Source organism: Carcharodon carcharias, chromosome 1 (genome assembly GCF_017639515.1).
Source record: "Carcharodon carcharias isolate sCarCar2 chromosome 1, sCarCar2.pri, whole genome shotgun sequence".
NCBI classification, from domain to species: domain Eukaryota; kingdom Metazoa; phylum Chordata; class Chondrichthyes; order Lamniformes; family Lamnidae; genus Carcharodon; species Carcharodon carcharias.
This window is the reverse complement of record NC_054467.1, coordinates 78,908,592-78,924,094: the sequence shown is the minus strand read 5'-3', so window position 1 is coordinate 78,924,094 and position 15,503 is coordinate 78,908,592. Positions and strand designations below refer to the sequence as shown.

Sequence of the window (15,503 nt, the reverse complement as noted above, 5' to 3'; positions counted from 1 at the left end):
GCCAGTGTGCTGCAGGGTGTGTTCACAAATGCCAGGGCGACAGGGCAACTAGGAGCATGGACACAGATCCAGCTCCTAGGGCTTCATTGATTGGTAGAGTGGACCAGCCAGTCCTTGTGCCGGAAGATGAGCAGCTGCTGCCTCCATCTGGAAGCACCTCTCAGGGCACTTCTGATGGGGGCAGCATCCCCTTCGTCCATCCACCATTGGCACAGTCCTTGTGCAATGCCATGGTGACAGAGGATTTACATGAGTCTCAGCAAGAGCCTTCTAAAGTGGCAGGCTGCAGCCACACAGAGGACACCCACCGAGTTAATCAAGGGCAAGGGAGGTAGCAGATCAGCCTTCATCTCTCCAGTGCAGCAGCAAGTGAGGGAAAAGCACTGCGTCGGAGCACCTGGCAACATGCTAAAAAGATCCACATTAGTCACCAAGAGGAACACATGGATGAGCTCCTTTTGTTTGCTTTTAAGAACCCTTTCTCATTTGTAAATACACATCTCACAGACCCTCATGCTGATGTTTTAAATAAGTGCTATGACTGTCGCACTTATGTCTGAGAGGTTGAGGGAGGCTTGATATTGTGGATGCAGGGCTGAAGAACTCTTGTGTTCATGTTGGGAAATGGATGGTGTGTGGATATGACAGTTACAGGACTCAATCATAACAAATGGTGGCCATTGCGCATCTCTGATGCAGGGGCATTAGAGACTATTGAAACCTCTGCCTTATTAGGGCATCACTGGTGCCACAGCCATCCATGCAGTCGTGGCCAGGGTCTTCCATCTGAACGTCTGAACGTCGCCGTGTTCCCTCACCTCATCCTCGGGAGGTTATGTGGGGCGCATCACACCACAACCATTAGGGACATCCATGAGGGGGAAAACTGCAATGCCCCTTCAGATCAGTCCATGGATCTGAATCTCAACTTCAGGACCCTGATGGTCTGCTCAACAATGGCCCTGGTGCTTCCATGACTCTCTTTGTAACCCCCTTCCTCCTCAGTTCTGGACACCCTCGCAGGCACCAGTACCCATCTCTTCAGTTGATAACCCTTGTCACCTATAAGCCATCCATCCAAGGAATCAGGGCCACTAAATAGGTCCTTCACCTCTGAGTTGCGCAGGATGAAAGAGTTGTGGCTGATGCCCAGATACCTGGCACTTACCTGCATGATCCGCCGATGATGATCAGCTGGACGCTCAATGAGTGGAAGCCCTTCCTGTTGGTGAAGGTGCAAGGCTGTGCAACAGCAACCTTTATGACAATGTGAGTGCAACCATTGGCTCCCTGCACTCGGGAAATCTGCAATCACCTCGGGCTCTATCCCATTGACATTGGACACTCTGTGTGCAGTAGATGTAATTTCCTGCCCTTCTGAACATTGTTTCAGTGAAAACCATTATGCAGTCGTGTGCAGCAGGCTGTATGTTGCAACTTCAGTCTCCACAGGCTGCCAGAAAGGAGCCTGTCACAAAGAAGTTGAACGTGTCAGTAACCTTCAAAGTTGCAGCATTAGGTGTCCCCCTATGCAGTTGGAGGAGATCTCCCTTGCGAGCATATCACAGAGTGATGTGACTGTGGCACTTGATAGCCTGAGTCTTCTCCTGCACTGAGTCTCTGACAATTGCAGATAACTCAATTTCTGCCTGTAGACCTTAAGGGCTGCATAAGACCTCCTGCACCTCTGCTGAGGATCTCTGAGTGTCTCTTAACCCTCAGGGTCTAGCGTAGCTCTGTCCCATTTACGCAACAGCAGTGCATTCTGTACCTCCTGCTCTGCCCTTCTGTCTCACTTCCTCCTCCTCTTCATCCTCCTCTCCTCATTGCTGGAGATTATGTCTCCAATTGAGACTACAATGCCCATATGTCTCAGAAACTTTATAGCCTTGGAAGATAGGCAGGAACAAACTCTAGCACTCAGCAGAGCACTCTGCAACCAACAAAAGGCCTCTACTTCATATGCTTTTTGAATGGATAGTCTGCTCATTTAAATAAGCACTCTCTGCAGTTACTGAAGTACTAACCCCTAAGCTGAGACTCTGGGCTCAGCTGTAGCTTTGATACCTGCCTTAACAAGCTTACCCATGAAAAAATGGAACCCTCAATGGTGTGACCCTGATTCTAGACATGTATAACTGACTTCAGAACATATTATGACAGTCAGTGTGGTCATTAATAACTTTAAATACATCTTTAATTGAGATTAACATAACACGGTTCCAACTTTTAAGTCTGCTCGCATGCCGTATTTTCCCAAAACATAAGCTTGGACTCCATGTCTCCAAATGGGAACCCTAACAATGAGAGCTATGCAGGAACCAATTCATCCTGAGTAAGTGTAAAGAACTCATACATTATCTCCAGTACACAGCAATAGCTTTTAGCTAAGCCATTCCAGATGGACAATACCAATATTGGGCAAGTGACTGAAACCAGCTTGAAATAAGTTTCTATCTGTAGACCCAGAAAGACCTGGGTATTGTGTGGGAGTGATTAATGTAGCATTTAGACTTTACGGTTGAATATGTGAATAATAATCCTTTTCATTTAAACACACAAAAGCTTGCTGCTGGTATTTATAAATTGACCACACACTTTAGGGACTAAGAACAACACATATCTTCTTCTCCAAAGCAACACCGAATATGGACAGTAAGGGAAAGTACTCGAGTTTCAGTTTATCTCTCCTCCTCTGTTCATAACAATGCCGTACACTGAAAGCAAAATAGCTCCTGAAAAGCCTGTGACCATAGAAAAGGAGCCAAATCTTTCCCTTTCTCCTTCTTTATTTCACCAAATTTGTTATTTTTCTCTCAAATCAATTTACAATTTCTGATGATTGTTATTTGGTCCATTTGGAAAAGGTCAGTTCTAACCAAGATGTACTGGTTAACCTTGAGTTCTTTGAAACAGGTCCATGTAATCAATGTGTACATTTCTCCATGGACGCTGGGACATGGATTGTTTTAACTTTGGGTCCAGGATCATACTGGGCATATGTGAGATAGTTTTAATGATAATTGATAAAACAAGTTATATTGCTGAGAACAGAGAGTGGTTCTTAGCCCCCGAAATGTGTGGTGCCGAAGCTTTTCGTCTTGCCCTCTGGACAAAAGTAAGAATTCCAAATTTCAAACGATCACAATAATTTATACTGCAGGAGAAAACATGCTGATTGGTTAGCAAGTTGACTCTGGTTGGCCAAGGCATTGCCTTGGAGTAAGCAATGGAGACCTAAGGGCTCCCCAAGCTCTGGTAATTCAAAAAAAGTCCAGGCTTAAATAAATACCTTTTGTTTACGGAGAAAGGGTCCCTACATATGAATGCATGTCACTCCTAGCAAGAGTAAATGAGCCATGTTACAAGCTCAACTGATTATATTAAATTAGTTGTTAGTGTAGCTATTAGCACACACAAGTTTGTTCAGCACGTGCTGCCCAATCATAGAATCACATCCAACAGGAGACATCTTGTTTTGGATTCTATCTGCGTGGGCTGGTTGAGTACATACTAACATATATATGAACATGCGAATTTGGTGCAGGAGTAGGCCATTTGGCCCCTTGAGCCTGCTCTGCCATTCAACAAGATCATGGCTGATCTGATTGTAACCTCAACCCCACATTCCCACCTACCCTTGATAACAATTCACCCCCTTGCTTATCAAGAATCTATCTACCTCTGCCTTAAAAGTATTTAGAGTCTCTGCTTCCATGCCTTTTGAAGAAGGGAGCTCCAAAGACTCACGACCTTTTGGAGAGAAAACATTTCCCCTCATTCCTGTCTTAAATGAGTTTCCCCTTATTTTTGAATTGTAACCCCTAGTTCTAGATTCTCCCACAAGAGGAAGCATCCCTCCTACATCCATCCTGTCAAGACCCTTCAGCATATGTTTCAATCAAGTTGCCTCTTACTCTTCTAAACTCCAGTGGATACAAACCTAGTCAGACCAACTTTTCCTTATAACAGGAAAGCCCATTCCAGGTATTAGTCCGGTAAATCTTCACTGAACTGCATCCAAGGCATTTACGTCCTTCCATAAATAAGTTGATGAATACTGTACACAGTACTCCAGATGCAGTCTCATTAATTGCCTTGTATAACTGAAGCATAATCTTCCTACTTTGGTATTCAATTCCCCTTGCAATAAATTATAACATTCTATTAACTTCCCTAATTACTGTACCTGCATACTAACATTTTGTAATTCATGCATTAGGACACCCAGATCCCTTTCCATCTCAAAGCTTTGAAATCGCTCACCATTTAGATAATATGCTGCTTTTTTATTCTTCCTTCCAAAATGGACAATTACACATTTTCCTACATTGCCAGGTTTTTGTTAATCTACTTAACCTATCTATATCCCTTTGTAGCCTCCTTATGTCCTCTTCAGAACTTACTGTCCTACCTATCTTTATGCCATCAGCAAATTTAGCAACCATGGCCAAATTTTTTCCCTTGATGGGCGGGCACTTCCTGTGCAGGGGGGGAGAAGGATTCGCCATCTGTCAAAGTGTGCTCTTTCAAGCATGCAAAATCTGTCTCAGGGAGATTACTGACTGTGTAAAAAAACTTGAAAAATAGAGAAATATAAAAATTATTAACATGTCCCCCTTATGTGACAATGTCACATGAGATGGGACATGTTAATAAGAAGCACATTAACCTTATTTAAGTTTTTAAAAACGTATATGAAACCTCACCCGCCAGTGGATGAGGTTTCATGTATTATCAGAAGCCCGCTGGGGCTCCTGGCCTGCCCGCCAGCCTTAAGGTTGGACGGGCAGGGTCTTTGATTATCTTAATTATCCTGTCAATGGCCTTAATTGGCCATTGACAGGTCGGCAGGCGGACAGCGGATTTTGCTGTCCGCCCGCCTTCCTCAATATTTAAATGGACCTGGATGAAGTCGGGGGTTCCTCCCGACGTCATCCCACGTCATTTTCCCGTCGGTGAGTGGGCCCTGCCCCCAAATAGTCAACGGGAAAACTAGCTCCCATGCCTTCGGTCCCTTCTTCCAAGTCATTTATATAAATTGTAAAAAGCTGAGGCCCCAGCACTGAACCCTGTGGCATACCACTGGTTACATCTTGCTAACCAGAAAATGACTCATTTACGCCTCCTCTATTTCCTGTTAGCTAGCAATCTTCTATCCATGCTAATATGTTATCCCCTACACTATGAGCTTTTATTTTCCGCAATAACCTCTGATGTGGCACCTTATCAAATGCCTTCTGGAAATCTAAGTACAGTATATCCACTGGTTCTCCTTTATCCACAGACTATGATACTTCTTCAAAGAACTCCAATAAATTGGTTAAACATAATTTCCCTTTCACAAAATCATGTTGACTCTGCCTGCTGATTAACTTGAATTTTTCTAAGTGCCCTGCTGTAACATGTTTAATAATAGCTTCTAACATTTTCCCTATGACAGATGGTGAGCTATCTCGCCCCTAGTTTTGTGCTTTCTGCCTCTCTCTTTTTGTATAAAGGAGTTACATTCCAATCTAATGGAACCTTCCCAAATCTAGGGAATTTTGGAAATTTAAAGTCAACGCACCAGCCATCTCACTAGCCACTTCTTTGAAGACCCTAGGATGATGTCCATTAGGGCCCAGGGACTTGTCAGCCCGCAGCTCCAACAATTTGCTCAGTGCCATGGTGATTATAATTTCCTTGAGTTCATCCCTCCCTTCCATTTCCTGATTTACAGCTATTTCTGAGATGTTAATTGCATCCTCTACAGTGAAGATTGATGCAAAATAGCTGTTCAATTCATTTGCCTACTGCTTATTTTCCTTTATTAATTCCCCAGACTCACTTTCTATGGGACCAACGCTCACTTTGTTAACTATTTTCTTTTTTAAAGATCTATAGGAGCTCTTTCTATCTGCCTTTATATTTCTAGCTAGTTTCCTCTTGTACTCTAATTTCTCCCTCCATATTAGTCTTTTAGTCACTCTTTGCTGTTTTTTATATTGGGCCAGATATTCCGTGGAGTTGGATCGCCACCCCACTCTTACTTTCTTACCTGGTAATCTTCTCGATCTTGTCTCACCTGACCTTTGGACTCAGGCCACGCAAGACTTGTGCAGGGCTGGGTGCTCCTTAGGCCTTCAGTCAAGCGCTGAAGAGCCGGACAGAAAGAAGCCTGTCCCCTTTTTTGCAGCATTAGCTAAGTAAGCTTATAGGTACAGCCACTCTCAAGCCAGGGAGAAAGTAGATTTGTCAGATGCTTAGAATTTGGGGAGGTGGGAGGGTGGGGAGGATCTAGCAGTTGTGGGTGGGGGTGGGACAGTAGGGTGGGTAGCCAGGGATTGGGGGCTGGAGTCCCCTGGAGTTTAGGGGTGAGGGGGGCCCGTGAGGAGGTTGATGGGGAGACCCATGTTACGGGGTCAGTGTGGCTTTGGTACAACAGTTATCCAGAAGCTAGAAGTGGTTTGAATTCTTCTAACTTTTTCTGGGTAACTATTGATGTAAGATAGTTGGAACAATTTGAAGTTCACAATTTAAATTGCATTTTTGGATGGTTCCCGAGCAGGGCAATTGCCCATTGAAAATTTCCACTTCCTGAGCAACAGCCATGCAATCCTTATCTTGGAACTTCCGGGCGTGGAGCGGTGGGGGGTGGTTCCCCAGTTCATCTTTGGGGTGCGGCTCCCAGTTAGATTGCCCTGGAGCTCAGAAGTTATGGCCCATTCTGTCCAATCTTCTGACCTGCCACCCACCTTTGTGCAATTATATGCTTTTTCTTTAAGTTTGATACTATCTTTAAATTTTTCAGTTAATCCTGGAATTTTTCTTTCTCGTCGTAATGTATCTATTCTGTGTATTTCGAAATATCCCCTTAGATGTCTGTCACCGTGCCTCTATTGACCTATCCCCTGACCTACTTTGCCAGTTCATTTTAGCTAGCTATACTTTCATGCCCTCATAATTGCTAATTAATTTGAGTTTGAAATACTAGTTTTAGACCCCCCTCTTTTCTCTCTCAAACTGAATGTAAAATTCAATCGTATTATGAGCACTGCTACCAAAGGGCTCCTTCATTGTGTGTTCGTTAATTAATCCTATCTCATTGCACAATACCAGGTCTAGTCTAGCCTGTTCTCTGCTTGGCACCAGAACATACTCTTCTAAAAAACAATCCCAAAAACATTCTAGCAATTCCTCATCTAGGCTTCCTTTGCCAACTTATTTTTCCAGTCTATATATGGATTGAAATCCCCAATTATGATCACCATACCTTTCTCACAAGCTCCCATTCCTTCTTCCTTTATACTTGTCCTACCATGTGGATACTGTTAGGAGGGGGCTTGTACACCACTCCAACAAATTACTTCTTGCCTTTATCATTTCTTATCTCTACCCAAACCACTTCTACATCTTGGTTTCCTGAACTTAGGTCATCCCTCTCTATTGTCCTAATACCATAAATAATTAACAGAGCCACCACTACAACTTTTCCTAGCTACCTGTCCTTCCTAATTGTCATGTATCCTTCAATGTGCAGGTCCCAATCTATTTCACAGTCTGTAAACTGCCTATTATGAACAATGGAAGGAACACGCTGATTTGATTTGATTAGCCAATCGCTGGGATGTATGGCCTACATACCTGGCGCTACACCGTCGCATGATGTTGCTCGATTGTGTGGTAGATAGAACACCTTTTTGAACTGATGGCAGCGCCCGGTTAGTGAAAAATATCACTCCTGTAGCCACTGCATAGTAGCAGTGTGAAATTGCTTCCTTAACCTGTTGTTCAAATTTTTTAGGTACTTTGCTTTTCCAGGATAATTTGAGATAGACCGGGAACTTTTCAGGTCCAAACGTGGCAGCCTTTGGCCCATTTGTGAGTTTTCATGATGCACAGCAAACAGTGATCCTGCAGGATAGCTAATGTCCCACATGATAGTTTTGATTTAGTCTATTTTTCTGTAAAGCTTGCAAGGTGAGCGAATGGCTAAGGCCCTATTTACAAGATTGCTGATAAAGACAATGTTACAGTAGGGAGCTGTAGGAATCCCAACATGTATATTGACTGGTGAAGGTAGCTAAGTGGTGGACAATATTGGAGAAGATACCAGCGGCTTTCTTAACTGGCATGTTGAGGAAAGGAAATGCGTTAGGCTGCTCAATCTCAAAAGTGCATTTGAAGGTGGGTTGAAGCATCTTATGGTGCGCAAGGAAATCCTTACACACAGCTGCAGATTCAAAGATCATGAAGGTATTATCTATGTATCGGAAATATGCATCGGGTTGGGAGGTTAGGGCTCATTCCATCAAAAACGCATTTAGTGTGGAAACCAATGAACGCCTAGACCTGAAGTGGATCCTTATGCTACACTATCTATTTGGACATGCATGGTGTCATTGAAACTGAACTCAACTGTGTGACATTTATAAGATCAATGAATACAGATTCAGAAACCGGCAATACATCTCCCTTCGTAAATAAGCTCATAATGTTGAACGAGTACATAGATAAGGCATTGCTGTCCATATGTAGGTCACGTATAGTCTTTGTGAAGGTGATGGAATCCTTCAGTGTGTACGTAGAAAATTCACCAAGAACTGGCTGTAGTAATTCACTCAACTGTTTGGCCAATTCATGCTGGCAGAGCTGGTCATTGAGAAAATCAGGCATAATGGGACATTGTTTTTGTGTTGTTTGGCAGTCCATATATGCATGAACGTAGTGAGCCATAATGATGACTCCTATCACATGTGTCACAAGGGAGCTAATTACACTTACACAAGTCTAACAAATGTTTTTGTAGTAAAAACAGAAAATGCTGGAAAAATAGAGCTTGAAGTAAGGTCATAAGTACTCAAAAATCTGTTTCTCTTTCCACACATTCTAGTATTTTCTGTTTTTATTTCAAATTTCCAGCATCCACCGTATTTTGCTTTTATCTAAACATTTTCGTTGCTTGCTTTTGAGCAAGGCTGTGCCGCCATGGAAGCAGATTAAATGGATACGAGTTTGGAACCATAATTAAGAACGGCATGCATTTTGCAAACATATTTGTACTTGTTTAGAAAGACTACTCCAGTCCCTTTGTCAGGCTCACGACTCTGTATATCTACATTAGCTCTGAGGCCTTGCAATGCCACCAGACATTTGTTCTGCATGTGAACAAGTTATTAGGTATTCCACAATATGTGTGTGCTAGATCAGTTAGTCATGCTTTCAAGGACTTAATGTCTTCATTGGACACTGGTTTGTGGCAGGATCACTGAGAATAAATGAGTTCAAACACAGAAAATACCTCTTCCCATTTGATATGGAACGTAAGAACACTAATGTTGACGCCATGCGCCAAAATAAACTCTTTGCTTTTAGAGAGTACATGATCAGACAATTCACTACATGTTTGGCAGCAAACTTGCAAATGGGCCAAAGACAACCTGAAGAGTGCCTGGCCTACCTCAAATTACCATGGAAAGGCAAAGTAGCTCAAATGTTTGAGCAATAGTTCAAGGAAGTCATTTCACGTTGCTACTTTGCAGTGGCAACACAAATGGTATTTTCCACTACGAGAATGCTGCCGTCAGTCCAAAAAGACATTCTGCCTACCACACAATTGAGCAACATCATGTATGACTTCAGTACCGGTGCAATGTAGGTGTGTAGGCGGTAAGTCCCAACAATTGGCTGATTGAGTCAAATATCATCTTCCTTCGCTGGTTTGTAATAGGCAGAGTACAGACCGTACTCAACCAGGCCACGCTTGCAAAACCCGAAACAATATGTCTACTGTTAGATGTGATTCATTAACTGGGATTGCTGAACAATCCTGAGTGTGCTGATAGTTACACGAACAACCAATTTAAGATAATCAGTCAAGCTCATAATGTGGCTCACTTACACAGGCTAGAAGAGACATACGTTCATGTGCAGGGACCTGTTCCTGGAATTTGTGCAAACCTTGCAACTTTTTTGAATTACCCATGGGCTTGGAAAGCCAATATTTCCCTGATGTTTCCCCCATTGCAATGCCTTGGCCAATGAGAGTGAACATGTCAAGCAATCTGTGGCCTTTTCTCCTGAAGTACAAATTGTTGTGATCGTTTAAAATTTGGTATTTTTGTGTTTGCCCTGACGAATATAAAACAGAAGGCTTCAGCAACATGTCTCTCTTCTCAGCAATATTCCGGTTCTATAATAACAGAACATTATCCTGTTCGTCAATGTTAACTGCACCTTTGGGCCATAAGCCCTCATTTAAGATGGCCACCTGGACTGACTGAATCCAAGTGTTCTCACCCTGCATTCCTGCAAGTTTTTACATGAGCTTTTTTTGTCTGACTATGCAAGGCTATGAGTGCTTCCCAAAATTCTAGGGCAATCCTGAGTTTCTTGGCTAACTGATCTGTCTTGCCATTCTCACTGACCTGGAGATGATTTTAGAAGGGGCTTTACAGGATGCGCAGTGCTGATGCTGTAGCTGGCATGAGGTGTGTAGGCCCCAAAGCTGAATAAGAAGCTTCTAATCCCGCGTTTGATGTGCGACTTATAATAGAGCGCCAGAGTTGAGTGCTTCAGGGAGTTAAGCGGAAGAGGAGAAAGAGGTGTTTGGTTGGTTTTCCCTAAACTTTTTCAGCCTCCAAGAATTGATTCTTACTCTGCTTCAGGAGAAGAAGCTGGTTAATTGGTGAGTATCTGGTAAGTGATTAAGGTTTATTCTATTCCTAAGGCTCAAAATAGTATATTTTGAATGAGAGGTGAGCAGGTGAGGATAAAAGGCGTGGATAGAGAGGCCTACCTGCAGTGAGACCAGCAGTTGAGTGCAGGAAAGGCAGCTGATTGGTGAGTAGGATTGGTGAGTATTTCTAGTCTTTTTAAAGTAAAAGTAAAGTATTTAGTTTGTGTTTAGGTTTCTAGTCTTTTTTTCTCTTTTTTTCTTAAAAATAGCTCGTTAAGTATAAGATCAATACTGGTGTGCAAAAATAATAATTACAGTAAAATGTAAAGAGCGGGGGATTCTTCAAGTGTAAAGAGCAGGGATACTAGAGTAATTAATTAATAAATAAAATAAAATACAACAATGATGGCAGGATGGGTGATGTGTTGCTGCTGCAGCATGTGGGTGTAACTAGATCAGAGTGATCCAGAGTGAACACATCTGTATAAGTATTTGCAGCTCTAGGAACTTCGGATCCAAGTTAAGGAGCTGGAGTCTGAGCTGCAGGCATTGCACCACAACAGGGAGGGGGAAAGTTACCTGGACACTTTGCCCCAGGAGGCGGTCACACCACTCAGATTAGGTCATTCAAATTTAGTTTATGATCACGGACAGGAGGGTATGATTGTGGGTGAGGCAGGTTTGGGGACCCAGGAGGTTGCATTTGAGGAGCCTCGGTTCCTGCAATTGTCCAATAGTTATGAGGTTCTTGCAAGCTGTGTGAACGAGAGCAGGGACTGCCGAGAGGATGAGCAAGCTAAACATGGCACCATGATACAGGGAGCCATTCAAGTGGGGGGAGGAAATAGAAATATAGTAGTGGTGGGGGACAGCATAATTAGGGTGATAGATACTGTCCTCTGCAGCCATGAGCATGAGCCCCGAAAGTTGTGTTGCCTGCCTGGTGCCCGGGTGAAGGACAAAATCTTGGGGCTGGAGAGAAACTTGGAGTGGGAGAGGAGGGATCCAGTTCTCATCATCCATGTTGGTACCAATGACATTGATAGGACTAGAAAGGAGATTCTCCTGAAAGAATTTGAACAGTTAGGAGCTAAATTAAAAAGCAGATCCTTCAAGGTAATAATCTTGGGATTACTACCTGAACCACAGGCAAACTGGCATAGGGTAAATCATGTCAAGGATTTAAACGCGTGGCTCAAAGATTGGTGTGGGAGGAATGTGTTTCAGTTCATGGGCCACTGACACCAGTACTGGTGTAGAAGGGAACTATTCTGGTTGGACGGGCTTCACTTGAATTGTGTTGGGATCAATGTCCTGGTGAATTGAATAACTAGCACTGTAGAGAGGGCATTAAACTAAATAGGGGAGGGCGGTGGGGGGAAAGTTCTGGAGAGGGCATGCGTAGGCTTACAAAGCAAAAGGATATGGCAGCATTGCAGGGCAGCTATTTAGGTAATGATACCCAGAGTGTGACAGGAAAGGACAGAGTGTACAAACATAAAAGCAGCAAATAGGGTCAATGGAGGAAAAAAATCATTATAAGACAAATTAATGGCTCTTTACTTAAATGCACATACTATTCGGAACAAATTAATGAATTAATGGCCAAAATAGAGGTTAATGGGTATAATCTTATAGCCATTACAGAGACATGATTACAAGGAGATCAAAGTTGGGAAGTAAATATTCAGGGGTGTCTAATTTTTTGAAAGGACAGACAGGAAGGAAAGGGTGGTGGGGTAGCTTTGTTAGTACGAGATGGAATAAGTACGTTAGCAAGAAATTATCTTGAATCAGAAGATGTAGAATCCATATGGATGGAGATAAGAAATAATAAGGGGAAGAAGACACTGGTATGAGTAGACTATAGGCTCCCTAACAGGAGCTATACTGTAGGACAGAGAATAAATCAGAAGATAATGAGGGCATGCAAAAATTAAAGGCAGTACATTAATCATGGGTGACTTTAATCTTCATGTAGATTGGGAAAATCAAATTGACAGAGGCGGCCATGAGCAAGAATACATAGAATATATTTGGGACAGTTTCCTAGAACAATATGTTGTGGATCCAACCAGGGATCAGGCTAGTTTGGATCTGATAATATGTAGTGAGGCAGGTTTAATGAATGATCCCTGAGTTAAAGTCTCCCTAGGAAACTGACCATAACATGGTAGAATTTAGCATTCAGTTTGAGAGTGAGAAACTTGGGTCGGAAACAACTGTGCTAAACTTAAATAATGGTAATTACAAAGGCGTGAGGGCAGAATTGGATGGAGTGGGCTGGGAAAGGAGTTTAGCAGAAAAGCCGGTTGATGAACAGTGGCAGATATTTAAGAAAATAGTTCATGACTATATACCCCAGTGAGGAAAGAGGATTCTAGGAAGGGGATAAAGCAACCATGGTTAACCAAGGAAGTTAAGGACAGTATCAAATTGAGTGAGAAAACATACAATGTGGCAAAGATTAGTGGTAAGTCAGAGGATTGGAAAAGTTTTAAAAACCAACAAAAGATGATGAAAATATAATAAAGTGGGAGAAAGTAAACTTTGAGGGTAAACTAGTTAGTATTATAAAAATGGACAGTAAGAGCTTCTCTAAATATATAAGAAGGAAGAGAGGGCCAAAGTGAACATAGACCCCTTAGAGAATGAAGCTGGGGAAATAATAATGGTGAACCAGGAAATGGCAGAGGAGTTGAATAAATACTTTGCATCGGAATTCATGGTATGAGACACTAATGGCATTCCAAAAATACTAAATATTCAAGGGGTAAAAGTGGGGTGGGGGGAAGGGATAAAATACAATAACTATCACTAGAGAAAAAGTACTAGGGAAACTAGTGGGACTAAAGGCCGAGAAGACCCCTGGACCTGATGAGTTGCATCATAGGATGTTAAAGGAAGTAGCTTAGAGATAGTGGACGCACTGCTAGTAATCTTCCACGAATCCTTTGATATTGGATAAGTCCCAGAGGCTTAAAAGTGGACAAATCTCCGGGTCTGGATGATTTGTGTCCCAGACTGCTGAGGGAGGCAAGGGAGGAGATTGCAGGGGCTCTAACCCAAATTTTTAATTCCTCTCTGGCCACGGGGGAGGTGCCAGAGGACTGGAGCACAGCTAATGTGGTTCCGCTATTTAAGAAGGATTGAAGAGATAAGCCAAGGAACTACAGACCAGTGAGTCTCACGTCAACGGTAGAGAAACCGTTGGAGACATTTCCGAAAAAGAGAATCTACCTCCACTTGGAGAGGCAAGGTTTGATCAGGGATAGTCAACGTGGCTTTGTCAGAGGGAGGTCATGCCAAACAAATTTGATTGAAGTTTTTGAGGAGGTGATCAGGTGTGTAGATGAGGGTAGTGCAGTTGATGTAGTTTATATGGATTTCAGCAAAGCCTTTGACAAGGTCCCACATGGGAGACTTATTCAGACGGCAAATGTACATGAGATACAGGGTAATTTGATAAGGTGGATTCAAAATTCGCTTAGTTGTAGGAGACAGAAGGTGATGACTGAAGGCTGCTTTAGTGACTGAAAGCCAGTGTCCAGTGGCGTACCACAGGGATCTGTGCTGGGTCCCCTATTATTCGTCATTTATATAAATGACATAGATGACTATGTGTGGGGTAGGATTAGTATGTTTGTGGATGACACAAAGCTTGGCCAGGTGGTTAACAATGAGGTTGAGTGTCTTGGGCTACAGGAAGATATAGACAGGATGGTCAAATGGGCAGATAAGTGGCAGATGGAATTTAACCCTGAAAGGTATGAGGTGATACACTTTGGAAGGAGTAATTTGACAAAGAAGTATTTAATGAACGGCATGACACTAGCAAGTTCTGAGGAATGAAGGGACCTTGGTGTGTGTATCCATAGATCTCTGAAGTTGGAAGGATATGTTAGTGGGGTGGTGATAAAGGCATATAGAACACTTGCCTTTATCAATCAAGGCATAGATTACGAAAGTAGGGAGGTCATGTTGGAGTAGTATAGAACCTTGGTGAGGCCACAGCTGGTGCACTGTGTGCAGTTCAGGTTGCCACATTATAGGAAGAATGTGATTGCACTGGAGGGGGTGCAGAGGAGATTCACCAGGATGTTGCCTGGGATGAACCACTTAAGCTATGAAGAGAGGTTGGATAGAGCTGGGTTGTTTTCTTTGGAGCAGAGAAGACTGAGGGGCGACCTGATTGAGGTGTACAAGATTATGAGGACTATGGACAGGGTGGATAGGGAGCAGCTGTTCCCCTTAGTTGAAGGGTCAGTCACGAGGGGACACAAGTTCAAGGTGAGGGGCAGGAGGATTAGAGGGAATGTGAAGAAAATCTTTTTTACCCAGAGGGTGGTGACGGTCTGGAATGCGTTGCCTGGGAGGGTGGTGGAGGTGGGTTGCCTCACATCCTTTAAAACGTACCTGGATGAGCACTTGGCACATCATAATATTCAAGGCTATGGGCCAAGCGCTGGTAAATGGGATTAGGTCAGCCGGTCAAGTGTTTCTCACGTGTCGGTGCAGACTCAATGGGCCAAAGGGCCTCTTCTGCATTCTGTGATTCTGTGATTGGAAAACTGTCAATGTAAAACCCGTATTCAAAAAGGGAGGGAGACAATAAACAGGTAACTATAACAAAAACAGAAACAGAAATACCTGGAAAAACTCAGCAGCATTGGCGGAGAAGAGCACAGCTGACGTTTCGAGTCCTCATGACCCTTCAACAGAACTAAGCAAAATAGGAAAGGGGTGAAATATAAGTTAGTTTAAGGTGGTGGGGGTGGGGGTGGGGTGGGGGAAGGGCGTGGTTGTTGGGACAAGCAGCCAGTGATAGGAGGAGATAACCAAA

General features: G+C 43.1%; 1 protein-coding gene across 8 annotated transcripts in view; it reads left to right on the top strand.

Moving 5' to 3' along the window:
- Nucleotides 1-15,503, top strand: part of LOC121281782 (testican-3-like) — a 697,102-nt gene that overhangs the window by 406,254 nt on the left and 275,345 nt on the right. The window lies entirely within an intron of this gene.